The 13749-nt window shown below is 40.7% G+C and overlaps 1 protein-coding gene across 3 annotated transcripts in view; it reads left to right on the top strand.

The window, feature by feature from the left end:
• The first annotated feature begins 4649 nt into the window (after positions 1-4649).
• The window catches only part of wwp1 (WW domain containing E3 ubiquitin protein ligase 1), a 54631-nt gene continuing 45531 nt past the window's right edge, over positions 4650-13749 (top strand). For 2 of the 3 annotated variants that reach the window (XR_003930153.1, XM_030078975.1), the window contains exon 1: positions 4650-4846. The gene's annotated coding sequence lies outside the window, so the exon portion shown is untranslated. Of the gene's footprint in view, positions 4847-10336; positions 10445-13749 lie in introns of all 3 variants that reach the window. The other variant, XM_030078976.1, reaches the window with a different exon arrangement.

Below are 13749 nucleotides of genomic sequence, written 5' to 3'. Positions count from 1 at the left end.
ATCGTGATCTCGGTTTCTGGAAAGTGTCATCCTGCAGAGGCACATCTGAATGTGCTGAAAATGCACCCTGATCAGACTTTTTAATGATGGTAAGACCTCTGAAAGTAACCAATGGTAAATGCCAGTGTTTTAATTAATCCCAGAAAAAAAAAAGAATGGGAAACAAGAAATAGCTTTGGTACAGGAGAATTTGTTTGGTTAGTTTAGATCTGTGCTTTGATGACTATTTTGACCACTTTAAACTTGATATGCTAACTTGATATGTGATTGGCTGTCTTCATTTTACCTCCATTACTCTGCATCTACTTAGATATTAATTACATACATGGACTAACTATATCAAATTTAAGATGTACATCAGAAATTTATTCAGAATTTAAACTGTGGATTAATTTGAGCCTTTGGTGCAAATTATGCCGTTCCGACAACAGTGGCCCTCTTAAAAACTGAGCTGATGATTATTAATACGATGATGATGGCAGTGGTGATGATGTCAGTTGTTTTTAGAAAAGCCCTTTCTGATCTGAGCCCTATGATCTTTAGAGGGTTCTACTGGGACAGGAAGCAGTTTTCGGTGATTATCAAAAAAATACAACATGACATCTTCCAGGAACCTTTTCAGCCTCTTCAGTTCTTTAACTAAGTAGTCTCCAGTTCAAGTTTGTTTTGTATTTTGTGAGTGTTTTTTTATTATTATTATTATTTTTATTACCACACAGCTATATGGGTGGAACTGATGTCAGATGTCAGTACAAGTTTAAAGAGCTAATTTTTTAAAATTCTCTACACACAACAGCATAAGTGCAAAAGAAGACAGACAGGACAGTACCAAAAACAATGCAAGGTCATGTATATACATTTAAAGTGACAAGGCAAAGAGGTCGTTCCCACCTGGTATTAACATCTGTCCTGATTAATCCAATCATAAAGTGACACCTCTAATTACAGGTGTAAACAGCACTAATGCATCCTCCATGTGTCTTGAGATCCAATTGCTCAGGATGCATTGGCTATGTTCCCACCTGGTATTAAAATGTGTCTTTGGTAATCCAAACATAAGTGAACAGCTGTCAGTCTGTCTCTACACACCTGGCATTAATATACGTCTTTACATTCATCTCACCTACCCACTTGTGTTTGGATCTCATTTAACCACTCTATATGTAATTAAACATGTGTCATTTCAGAAAGAGAGAGAGAGAGAGAGAGAGAGAAAGAGAGAGAGACCGTAAAATGTAATTCCTATTTTGCTCGTCCTTCTGCCATGCAAAAAAATAAAAATAAAATGGCATTTAACAGGCAGCAGGTATTAAACAAACGGAGACATTCGTGCTTCCTCTACGCTCATTTTAATGTGCTGTCAATCACTGAAGACGTATTTCACATCTGTTAGAGGCTCGACCCGATCACGTTCAGGCTCAGTGGGTCTGTGTGGATGGGATTCTCTACTTAGGTGGATAACTCAACCTGTAATATTTCTGTGGTATTCCTGTAGTAACTGCAGTGCAGATTCACACAGCCGCTTATAATATTTCTGTTGTATTTCTATAGTAACTCTATTGTGTCTAGGGTTAGACAGAATATGTTTAATTGCACTAGGGCACGAAATTTAAAAATGGCTGCCACCTCCGAATTTTATATAGAAGAAAAAAACCTGCATATTGTACATATTTTGGAGACCACCTAAAATTTCTTGCATCATGTTTTTAGGGGAGCTCATGTCTCATTAAGGGGTGCTGAGCTCCTCTGGGCTCCCCTAGTTCCCATTCTGCAGGTAGACAGGCTGTGTTTTTATTCATTAACCAGCTGCTTTATAGCCGACCTGCACTTCTGTCTGCATTTGATCCATCAGCTGACAGTGCAGCTGCGCTAGGCAGAGTCAGGTAAGATATTTTTATTGGAAAAGTGACGGTCTGGCCAATGTCAGGACTGTTGGGCTAGGCAAAACAGAGGACGTCAGTTTAGTAGGTGGTCCTTTAATGCGTCCTGGGACACATGTCTGTTTACACCTTTAATGTGATGCGGACACAAGAGTCCCAGGCCACCTCTGTATGCATCCTGAGATCTGATCACTCAGGACGCATTGCTGCTGTTTACACCTGTACTTAGAGGTATCAGCTTGTGTTTGGATTTCTCAGGACGGATGTTAGTACCAGGTGGGAACAAGGCCATTCAGAGGTGGCCTGGGATGCTTTTGTCTGAATTGCATTTGAAGTGTAAACAGACATGTATCCCAGGATAGACTGATGGACTGCCCACTCACCTGACATCCTCTGGCCAGGCCGTCACTTTTCCAATAGAAAAAATATCTAATACCTAATTAGGCCCAGCAGCTGCACTGTCAGCTGATGGATCAAACGCCACTGATCCATATCCTTGGATGGTGGGGTGGGGTGGGGTGGGGGTGGGGGGTGGCGGGGGGGGCAGTGTCCCAAATGTTTGGAGAAAGAAGCTTCTGCTAAGGCGCCTCCCACAGGGCAGGAGCTGGAAAAGGCGGTGAACTGGGTGGAGGAGGTCCTTGATTATTTTGGTTGCACAGTTAATGGTTTGCTGGGTATATATGGAGTCCAGTAAAGAGAGGTTGCAGTCAGTCATTTTTGATACTTTGTTGATGACTCTGTCCATTTTCCTTACTGTATTTTTGGCTGTGCTTCCATACAAAATCATTATTGACAGGGTTAAGATGCTTTGACAGCGGTGTAAAACTGGACCACTAGACGCTGTCTGGCTCTAAATTTTGGGAGTTGTCTCACAAAGTATAGTATCTATTGAGCTTTCTTGATGAGGTGGTTGGAGTTAATGTCCCATTTCAGGTTATTGCCCATGTGAGTGCTGAGGAATTTAAAGGAGTTGGGTCATGGTAATTGGCTGATTGTTGAATTTGAATGGATGTCTTTATTGTCTTATTCTGTTTTAAGTCTAATATGAACATTTTTATGGATGCCAATCAGAGGTTTCCACTGGTGTAACATTCTACAATATTCCTAACAGAGCCAAAAGGAGCCTTTCATTTTTAAGAGTATACATACTGTCATGTTTATATTGGACACAAATAGATCTTGATGAAGGATAAAGGTCAAAAAATGGCACAATAGATAATCTGCACAATGACTACTGTGACATCAGAGGATTTTTTTATTGGCATGGTGCCTGTCCTGTGTCCTTAGAAATTGCATAACCTTTGACTGTTTGTTTTTCAAGGCCTGCTGTGGTTGGCTTTCACACATGTGCATGCTGTCACAACAAAAAGCAACGGGAGGCCACAAGAAGGCCTCTCCAAGCCTGTGAAAAGACAGAGAGACAGAGAAAAGCAGACAGAGCTCTTTCTTCCTGGAAAACCTCTCTTTCCTTGAAGCTGATTGTACATTGTTATTTATTTTTTGTTTTGTTTTATTTTGTTTTGAACCTAAGGGGCTAGGAACAACTCATCTTTTATTGTGATTCAAAGATGGACTTGTATTAACTTATGATTAACATGAAGAAAAAAGTAAGAAAAAAACTCCTTACAGACTTTTCTTTTTCAAGCATGCCACCAGGCATAGTTCTCAGTCAACTCTGTCTTGGGTCATGGTTGATAAATGCAGTATAAGATGCAGTAAAATAATATCAGCCTTGATTATTCTGCAGTATCTACCAGGCAAATACTACAGTGAAAGATGTATCTTTGATGATATGAGAAGCTGGTTCTGGGTCTGGGTTGAACCAAATAGTAAAAGGATACAGCAAAAGCAAACAGAAGTTAAATAGGAATGGTGCAAATATGGGTTAGATTAACATATACAACTTTTAATTTAAAAGAGCCTGAGGAAGAAATGCATGAATAAAGACATGAAAATGAATTACAGCAGTGGACAAAATAGCAGCATAACTTACTGAGATGGAGAAAAGTAATGAAAGAGTGAGTGGAATATGTGAATATAATATAATTTGATAAATATAATAATTATAAAATATCAATATTAAAATAAAGAGGAACAGGAAAACTGTGAAATTACTTTACATTTAAATTTTGGCCAGAATGTGCTGGCATTCACACCAATAGGACAGCAACACAGTATGGTTGCATGCTTCACCAACCTATCCTTGGGGTCACTTGACCTCATTCAGTGTTTAATGCCTCTAAATAATGCCTCTAACTTTTTTTTTTTTGCTTCATATTTCAGGACTTTTCCTAATTTACTGGGGACAGGTGGTTTTACACACATTTGTTTTAGTTGTTTTGGATAACACTGAGGAGCTGTAACATGCCATGTATCTGCCTCAGGTCCCTAATAGAACATATCCTCACCTGTAGTGCTGTGAGAGTCAGTCCAGTTCATATGACACATTTGAGTCCTGCAAGAACTTAGATGTGTAAGGGGGGTGAAGAGGGGAGGTTATGTTTTATTCAAAGTTATATTTAGGTAGTCAACAAGAAACATAAAGTACATGACACACTGGGTAATTTGGAGGTTTAAATTGCTGGGGGCAAATTAACCTCAACTGATAAAAAAATGTTAGTAAATTTGAAGGCTTATCAATATAGTCAATCGTAAATAACATGTTCAGAATGTACGCTACAAGTTGTCCATCTTATCAGAACGTCCTGCTTGAGGTACAACATGTGCAGAGAAGTGCAGCTTTATCTGAGGGCCAGCACTACTGTGTGCACTGTGTTATTGCACAGTAATATTCGGGGTGGCGCGCCTGTCGCCTGTGTTTGGCTGCTCGGGGCTCCTCAACAGAGATGGCAATAGAGTCGTAGCAGACGGCTCGGCCTGACAGGCACAGCGGCTGTGCGTTTCACCAGTAACCCTGAGACCCGCAGACACACTGGGAGTCGGGAAGGAGCGGAGCAGCTGGCACGGTAAAACAAAGCTGGCTAGCTTGCTTAGCACTGTAACGAACGACTTTCACTTGTTGTCAAATATTATGTCTTGCCAGTCTGTCTTTCACATTCAACCAAACTGTCTTTGCTAGTTCTGTGATGGCGGACATCTACTGATAGCTAAGCTGCTATTTATTAGTCAGCTAGCCAGCCGGCTAGCTGGCAGTTTATAGCTTGCTAAGCTAGCAATATTAGCTATATTGCAACTACTGCTGAAGACCAAAAACTCATATTAAGGGTTACATTGGTGTATCAATAATTATTCCCAGCTATCTTTGGTGTAAGGCAGCTGCGTAGTTACCACAGGGAATCACTGGAGCAAATAACATTAACATCGTTTTTCCATCACCTAGCATAGCTGGTTAGCGTTTGGCTAGCTAGCTAACGTAAGCATAACACTATGTTTTGCCAGTTCACGGCTAACTGGTAACATTAGCTACCCTTGATTGTCGGATGTTTTTTTGATAAGTCTGGTGCATGAAAGAGCTGCATAAGCATCAGTTTCAAGTGCAGCAGATAACTGTCCGAGGACCAGCGTCAAAGTTCAGTCGACTTCATTAGCTAATGTTACTCTGAAAGAAAATTAATCAAAGTTGGCTGATGTGAGTGAACCATGTCAGTATTTGTATGATCTGATTGGTTTGCTTTGGAAATATCAACAAGGTGTTAGCTGCTGGCCTCGACGAAGTTTGGGAAAGTATGAGTGACCTGCTTCTTTACCTAACGAGTCGGGCTCTTGCTAGTTTGGACATATTTGGGCTCTGCTGTGTCAACTAATTAATTTCGCACTAACTTTACTAATGTTCAAATTGCAGCTATTGACGTCCTAGAGGTGTTTGCATTGTCATGCATCGTATCAGAATTAAGATAAAGGTAACAGGCCTTACATGAGACGCACTGCTATTTAATGTGGATATGTCTAAACATAACAGTAGCGTCTCCCCCATAAAGCTGACCAGAGGACTGGTGTAGGTAAAGTCATGGGTTGTAACGTTGCTGCTGAATGGCAAGGACAGAGAAGAGAGCACAGCCTATCACCTGGCAGTGTGGTGAAGTGAGATTTGTCTGAGGTAATCCCTAATGCTGAGTCCTATCAGCAGATGGGAGGCCCGGGTGTCTGCCATACCCAAGTTTGCAGGCCTGGTCTGAGAAACACTAGTTTATGTATTTCACTTGCTGATGAAGATTTTCTGCACAGAATTTACCATTGTGTTTCAAGATTGTGGGAGCTTGTGAGCACCTGCTGTCTCCAGAAAATTACCAGTGGTACTGCTGGCTCTGGCTGTCACACCATATATGTATTAGTGCCACACTGGGAGGGAATTGCTTACAGGAAGCTGTCACTTGAGCAGCAACTTTGGCTGGCTAGCCCTGAAATATACTTGTTTGTGCTGTCTCTCGCTCTCATGTTGACCTTTGGAAAGCAAGGAAACAGCTGTGGGGAAAGCAAGAGTAGTAGCCTGCCCCCACTGTGTGAAGCTATTGGCTCTTGCCAAGGTAGAGAGGTTGTGTGAGTGCCAAATGGCTCCTGATTGTTTGTTGTTGATATGGGCCAGAGGCAGGTTAAGGTTTGTAAATCAGCTAACAGATGAACAACCTTAATGCAGGGAAACGGACAGTCCAGGCAGTTTATCATTACCTTGAATGAAACTGAGCAATGATTACTCATTTTGGGAGACTGATGTTCACTAACTGCAGTGCGGCCCAAACTGTCTAGACAGATTGACCAACACCTGGCAAATAAAGGTAAAACACATCCTCCTTCTTCTTGTTAGTAAGTTGCTTTAAATCTGATTTAGGTTTTCATGGTTTTGGGTTTGTGTGTCTCTCCTGAGTCAGAACAGAAGCTGAAAGCTAAGACTACCAGGCAAGACAAGAATGTGTTATGGGTTCTTGGTGTTGTTTTCTGGGGTTATGACTTGGCTTTTTTGCCCTACTTTGTATATCTGGGGTTGGGCTTAGAGAGAGACCTCAGTGCTGCTGACATCATGGTCTCCCCTGATGGGGAGTGCAGCTCTCACACTGAGGGTGTGTGTTTGTGTGTAATTGTCATGTGTGTGAAATAAGAGAACTTTACACTCCCAGTGCAAACCCAAGTGCCTAGGTCTGTCAACAACTTTCCAGTGCAAAGAAGCCTGTTCATCGCACACACACATACACAGACATGGCTCAAAATGTGAAATTCATTGTCTAGCAGTGAGCAGGGCACTCGCTGTTTTGTAAGCAAAACCACCCCCGTGCAAACACTGCTGGCTTTCCTTTTTAAGGCCAATCATCACACCAGGACAGGATGAGCTAGCCTCTTGAAAAAACTCTGTCTTTTAACAATATTTGGCATGATATGCCTCTTTATTTTCACCATTTCATAAGGATCTAGTCAGGAAAACTGAAGCAAACCTTAGATGCAAAGTATATCAGTGCCAGATTTTGTGTAAACTGCACTTTGAGATCCCGAGTTCTGCTTTTCTTACCTCAGCATGTGGAAATCCTACAAATTGTCATTTATTTGATGTTGCTTTGTATGGGTGTTGAGGCAATCAGTATTCTCTCTCAAGGGCAAATAGATGTATCAGAAAATATTTTGACCTTTAGATACAAGGATCAAATCTAAATTGAAAGCCAAGTGCTTTTGCTTCAAACATGCATGTTTGTGTGACACTATCTCCCTGTTTATTTATTTCTTATTATTTTCAGTCGTCAGAAGCATCACCATAGGCCCAGTGTAAGTCTAAGTGAAGCCTAGGACAGTTAGGTTTAACTAATGGACATGAATTGGCTTGTTCAGTGAAACTCCTTAAGCAAAGTTGCTATACACCATTAAAATAATGGAGCCAAGAGCTGGTGAGTAGTGGAAAGCTTTTAAACAGCTGTAGAATTTCTGGTAATTGTGTAATAATAATGATTCATATTAGGGTTCTTTCACAGCTGCTGACTGAGGCTGTCCGTCTTTCCGTCTTGTTCCTATTTGAATGATGCTTTTTCAGAGCCGTAGGCATTGTCTGTATTACTTTCGGGATCCCTGTCTGTTTGCAGATTGTTGTTGTCTATGACTAATGTGCTGACGGTGGCTGAGTGTCCAAAAGTCTCTCATACATCGATTCGTCACATCCTGTCTGCCTGCCCACACTGCTGGGCCTCTTCAGAAGGCACTGGGTTGAAGGGGAGTGAGGTTTTGCTTCCTTAGCCATCTGCCATGCATTATCAGAGGCAGGCAAGTAGAGAGGGCAGGAGAGGTAGCTTGTCTGAGGTTCTGGCACAATGCCTGGACTGTGCAGGTAAATTACATGATATGAAGACAGGTGCAAATACACAGGGTTAGAGTACTGAGATTCAGTGTTTTCAGGAGGTTAGATTTTTCATCTGATGTGTGTGTCATGATCCTGTAAAAGGATAGCCTAATACCCGTGTAATTTGACCCTGCCCCATCACCATTAATACTCCCGAAAAGTCAAACCAACCACGGTAGACCCATTTGCATCAGCCAGAAGCTGCTACTGTCTGTTCTATTGCAGGTTTGACGTACCTCCAGGAAGTCATGGCTCCCATTGTTTTCAAAAACTAATTAAAAAACAGCTCACAGAGACATACTGCGGCATCAACAAATGTGATCTTTCATCTTAAATGAGACGGCAGTTTTTCCTGTCATGCCTTTTAAGGCCTTAAAGGACCATACCAGTGATTTTCAGTGTTTGGCCCGTTTTTACTGCAATTTCCCCACATTTTACATCGCAACAAACCATTTTGCAGATCATAGGGGGGTACTAAAGATTTCACAACATATAATGACAATCCCTTGACTTACAAATTAGACTAACAAAGTCGTCAACATTCATAAACCACAGAACTGATAATTGGTTGTGTAAAGCTAGGAAAACTAATGTGGATGACTTTATTACGATGATGGAATACTGGTGTGAATAAAGTTTGAATTCTCTGAAAGTTTTTTTCTTTTTATAGTGGAAAGAATTGAAACCAGCGGCTGGATAAAAGTTAGGACAATGGTAATGGAGTTTTAAAATACAACTGTTTGATTTAGGAGAAAAATCAACAGAAACGTTAAGTATTATTATTATTATTATTTTTTTTTTAGCTAATGTGCTCAACATATAAACATTGTTTACACCTGTACATATTTCAGTTACAGCCCTAGTGGAGGTAGTTCCTTTCTGCAAGCATTGAATGTGAGAGGATCATCTACAGCTCAACTCACACTGCTGTTCAAGTTTTGTTTTGGCTCTTCACTAGTACCATTGGAAAGGAACAGAGTACATAGTAACGAAAATTGAGAAAGTAGTCCCATTAAATGCATATTTTGCTGTGTGATAAAATCATCTTAGGAAAAAAATAAATGGTGGACTGATTTAGAAATGATGGATTGCATTCATCCGTCCATCAGTCTGTCTCTGCGTGCTGTTGTAATGCATTTTTGAAAACAGTGGAAACCTCTGATTTCAGAATGGAAAGGCAAACGTACAGTAGTGCACAGCTATAGTGTCAGACTGTGGCAGATATATGGGTGGATTTAGACCACATATGTCAAACTCATGGCTCAAGGGCTAGATCAAGCCTGTGGCACAATTATATCTCACCTGCGAGATAACTTTACATTTTTTATTAATGCTGGTCCGGTTCTGTATTCCTGACAATGTGGATACAAACCCCAACAAGCATTGCTGCATCCTGTGTTTACAACAACACAAAACAACTGCATGCCCCCACCCCCCATCCCCCTGAAGAGCTCATCAGCAGCCCAGTGGGTTGTTTGCATTGAAACAGCTAGCTAGCTCGCTAAGCAAGCTACCCAAAAGCAAAGTCAAAATGAAAAGTGGACAGTGAAAACAGCTGTCTTCAGGATAAGTGGGAAGTCCAGTACCTGTTTGCTTGCAATAAGGATAAACCTGTCTGTCTCTCTGGTTATTTTTGATTCCATATGATGAAACTGTTTGTTATTTGAAAGGATTCAGTGTAGGCTTGCAGATACAGTATGCCAGAAAAAAGGAATGATGCTGTGGATTCTATTCATGCCATTTTCCACTCTAATCACTTTTGTTTTTCATATACCCTTTATTTTAGAGAAAGACATTTTTGGGGAGGAGTGATTCATGTAAAGTTCATACTTGTGTGCATATCATTATTTTTATCCAGGCCATAATTTGATCAAAAGAATGAAGCATTAAATAAATATAGTCTGTGCTTGGCCCTTAAATTATTTGTGATTTGTTAACATGGCCTCTAAAGCGATTGAGTTTGACAGCCCTGGTTTCAGTGATTGTCAGAAATAAAGAATGAACAGGGTAGGCACACTATCAGTGAAAAGTTGCCCTACATGGTCATTCAGGAAATCTTGCTAATTTTGTGATTGTTTTCTGCACATTCCAATTCTGTGTGTCTTTGTTAAAAACTGTTTTCACTTCTACCATCCTCTACTATCAGGCTACTCATTGGTATCATTAATATCTTATCCCTCAGGGTGCACTAGTGTTCCTGTGGTCCACACTTGCTTTGGACATTTTGGAGTCTGCTTGTCCTGCACGTCTTTGGACTGTGGAAGGGCATGATTACCTCGAGGACACTTAGGTAAACACAGGAAGAACACACAGCTCCACCCAGAAAACGCCAGAGCCAGGAACTGAATTGGTCCCTCTTGTTGTGAAGTGACACTGATAATCACTAAGATATTCTGGCTACTATCAGGCTATTTTAATGTTGTCACATTGTTCACTGAAAACTTCTTTTTCTGTTTTTACCTGGGTCAGAAATGTAGAAAACTTGACGTTGGTTCTGGTGGCAGACTGAGGAAACTGGTAATAGGCCTACGTATGTATTAGACAGCTAGCCAAAATAGATGAGCATACACTGACACACTTCTTTCTGATATGTGTCAAATGTCCTCAGTCATTCAGCCCAAGTACACTGGGGCTGAAACTCTGCGGGAGAAAATAGTCAGGATGTGTGGCTGAACCCTGGCAGAGTTTTCTGGGGATGTACTTCTGTGTTGATTCGAGTGGAAAGACAATTATTGGTGTACACTGGAGACTGCAGGAGAGGGGTAGCTGCTTGAGTTGGTAAGGGGAGGTGGGACTGCAGTCTACCCTCTTTTCTTTCCCATTATTGGGGGTCCTTCCTCTTACACATAAAGCGTTATCAGATGGTCATAGTATGGCATGTGTCAATCATGACAACATGTTACAAAACACCATTTCATATACTCTCACTGAGTTTCCCTGGATTCATGGGGTCTTAATTTCAGTAAATGTTTAATTTCATTTATCCATCTAATTTTGTCCAAATGAGTCATACTCTTCAACAAAATAAAAATTTCTGATGTTGTAAAAGTTAGTAAAATCTTCTCAGTAACAACCGAACATGCGTATACCTCAGACTTATCTGTGCCACAGACCAAATATATAGTGCTTACCTTTATACTTACCACCAAATTCTCATATGAAAGAGAAAAAAGATGATTTATCAAAAATCGAAATTTAACTTTAAAGGGTCTTAGCATTAAATTTAACTCTCTGATACAAGTACACACTGTTTTTTGTTTTAGACACTTTCCCTCTATTTGCCGGATCTCCTTCAGTTATTGCAATCCAGTGTTTAGCAGAATACCATTTGACAGCCCTTAAAGAGGGGTTCTCTCTCCTGCATACTGAATGTTTAGGTGTACAGAACGTTGTTTTTTTTTCAGTGGAAAAAAGGTGAGAGTGCTGAGAGATGCCATGCTTGGTTGTTCAAATGCCAAAAAAAGGTTGTTGAAGAGGGCGTTGTATTTCACACTCTGCTGATGACAGACACTCAAAGATGCAAGTAATGGCTGCATTGAACTGTGGTCAATCAAGGCTACTGAAACTGGTGTCTCTGCTTCTTTTGAGATGGATTTCTTGTATTACTGTGAAACATCGGTGATCATGTTGGTGTAGATTGATGAGTCTTGAAGGAAACTCCTACTCTTTGATCCAGAAGGAATTTCCAGGGTTTCCTCTGGCTCAAGAGAGGCCTGGCTGGTACCTAAATGTAGCACATCATGTTTTGTCACTGTGACCTTTTTTTTTTGGGCATATACTGGGATAACACTGTCCTAGTTGAGTGTTTTTTAGCTTTTAAAATCCAACTTTATTCATTGTTCCATTGCTAGGAAGACCAAAATGCGTTTGTTAGTAGTAGGCTAATTCATCATTTCATTCAGTTCAGTGAAGGGTCAGCTGGGTTACCGTACATTTGAGCGTGCCTGTGGCATGGGAAATGGCAAATACTGAGACAGTTGCAGAATAGTCATGAGAAGTAATTAAAAGTAAAGGAATCAGTTATTTGCAGGTTGCCTTGTACTTGATGGACATGTGATCATAACCATGTGCCTTTGAAGCTCATCCAGTAGTTGGCTGCTGTAGGAAGCGCTGAAACCATTCCTTGAGGAACTTGAAAAATTTGAAGACTAAAAACTCCTGATTCAGATTTTTAATGCATCTTCTTTTATACCATTCACTTAAGCTCCTTCCATGTGCCAGACAGTCCTGCTTCCTCTTCTCTTGTTTTGTGGTAGATTGCAAACCAAAATAAACTAAATTAAGCACATCCCTATCCACTCCTATGTCCCTCTTAAATAGGCCTTTATTTAAGTGTGCTCTTTGAGTCAATTGAAATTCAGTTTTCCTCACATTTTCTTTAGGAGATTAAAATTGACATTTAGGCCGCCTGCTCAAGGTTTTACAATGCAGGAAAAGCCCACTAAAAGCTGCAGTTTACCGCCACCACCACAAAATGGTTCCAGAAATACACAATGCAACTTCAGTAGCTGCTATTTAACTGTGGTTAAGTGTTTTTATTGGAGGATTTTCCTTTGATTAAAACAGATGTGTTTTGTTGCTCCAACCACAATTAGCATTTTTTTTTTTTTTTTAATGAAAACATTCCACTTCAAGCTGACACTCAAGCCACAAGACTGTACAGTATTATTCTGGCACATCCCTCGTCTAGATGGTACATTGGATCAGTAGCCAGACTGACCCTTTGACCCTTGTGTCAGTCAATCCATATCTCCAGTGCCGGGGGGATTAGGGGCCAGTCTATTGCCTGGCTAATATCCCTTTTCATTAGTCATTAGTCAGGGCCCTGGAGAGTGGTGGCAGACGAGCGCTGGACCCGGTCCCAGTCCATTTTTTATCCTGCGTTCTAGCTGTCAACCTAGCTACTCTGTGAGGAGAACAGCAAAGAGGAGTCAAACTGCTTCTTACTGCCAGACCTGAATGGAGGTCAGGATGATTTGTTTTGCTGACTTAATGACTTCATTATTTGTTTGTGAGTCCATCATTTGCCCCCCTGCCATAGCTACACTGAGAAATCAGATTTTTTTTTTTAAGCTTTGTGTTTTTTGCTATGTAGTGGTATTATTCAAAGAGGACACAGGAGCATATTTTTGTTGGTTGTTAGTGGGAGTGGGAGTATGTGTTGTCAGCATGCTTTTTGGATGCCCCTGTCCAAGTGCAGTTGGCATGCTGCATTGGCTGTTAGGTGTTGGCTCGTACTTATTTGTTTTTATGTTTTCGTGATGACCAAACAGGTTGTGAGAGGTTGTTAATTGTAGCTTGCTGTATGAGTCACTTCATAATATCAGACACATCTTGCTCTCTCTCTCTCTCTCTGTCACCCTCTCAAAACAAAAGGTGTGAGGCCGCCTGTTGGCATACTCTCCCCACAAAACCACCAGGAGAGAAAACTAGAGGAGAGGATTGCTGAATCACTAGTTGAAGGATCGAGGCATTATGCCAGTGTTTGTTAGATTAGGTTAGATGATTTTATGATGAACCTTTAATGAGTCCTGTTAGGGGAAATTGGTTGTTGAAAAGAGAAATAACCCCCTTTGTTTGTTCTCATACATATTT

Source organism: Myripristis murdjan, chromosome 20, assembly GCF_902150065.1.
Source record: "Myripristis murdjan chromosome 20, fMyrMur1.1, whole genome shotgun sequence".
Taxonomy (NCBI): Eukaryota; Metazoa; Chordata; class Actinopteri; order Holocentriformes; family Holocentridae; genus Myripristis; species Myripristis murdjan.
Note: the sequence above shows the minus strand (reverse complement) of the source record. Positions and strands in the feature narration are given on the sequence as shown.